Source organism: Trichechus manatus, unplaced genomic scaffold (genome assembly GCF_000243295.1).
Source record: "Trichechus manatus latirostris isolate Lorelei unplaced genomic scaffold, TriManLat1.0 scaffold00028, whole genome shotgun sequence".
Lineage (NCBI taxonomy): Eukaryota > Metazoa > Chordata > Mammalia > Sirenia > Trichechidae > Trichechus > Trichechus manatus.
Genome location: NW_004443964.1, coordinates 13,513,675 through 13,514,673, shown reverse-complemented (window position 1 = coordinate 13,514,673; position 999 = coordinate 13,513,675).

The window sequence follows — 999 nt, the reverse complement described above, 5'->3', positions numbered from 1 at the left end:
TCAGGGACACAATAGGTGGGTCCTGATAGAACAGGAGAAAAATGTGGAACAGAACTCAAATTCTTAATAAGTCCAGACTTACTAGACTGGTTGTGATTAGAGGACTCCCCGAAGCTGTCACCCTGAGATACTCCTTAAACTTTGAACTGCAACTGTTCCATGAGGTCACCTTTTAACTAAATAACAGATTGGCTCATAAAATAAAGAATATCATCCGTGAGTACTGTGCTACTAAAAAAATCATCTATATGAGACAAAATGGTCAATGTTTACTCTAAAGATGAGAAGGCAAGGAGGCAGGGAAACTAGATTACTGGAAATAGAACAACCAGAATGGAAATAATGAGAACATTGACCCTGTGAAAAATGTAACCAATGTCACTGAACAATTTGTGTAGAAAATTGTTAAATGAGAACCTAATTTGCTATGTAAACTTTCACTGAAAATATAATAATAATTATTTCAAAAAAAAAGAGAAAGAAAATCTCAAAAGAAGCCAGAGAAAATGGCATGTTGCGTCTAGAGGGACAATGGTAAGATTACTGTATTTTTATGCAAATAATTCTCACCTTCTATGTTTGTTTGCCAACGGAGCCCTTGCCCCCGTGAGGTATTTTCAGAAGCACCACTATGTCAATTTTTGTTACATGTTGCTGTAAGAAAACTAGCATAGAGTGATTATGAAAATACCTTGTGGAGGGAGGGCACAGTTGGCAAACAAATGTAGAAGGCATGCATTATTTGTGTAAAAATACAGTAATAGCTGAATTCTCATTGGAATATACGGAAGCTATAAGACACGCTGGAGCCCTGGTGGCGCAGGATTAAGAGCTCAGGCTGCTAACCAAAAGGTTGGCAGTTTGAATCCACCGTCCACTCCTTGGAAACCCTACGGGGCAATTATACTCTGACCTATAGGGTTGCTATGAGTCGGAATTGACTTTATGGCAACGGGTTATAAGACATACTGGAATAACATGTTCAAAATGCTGAAGGAA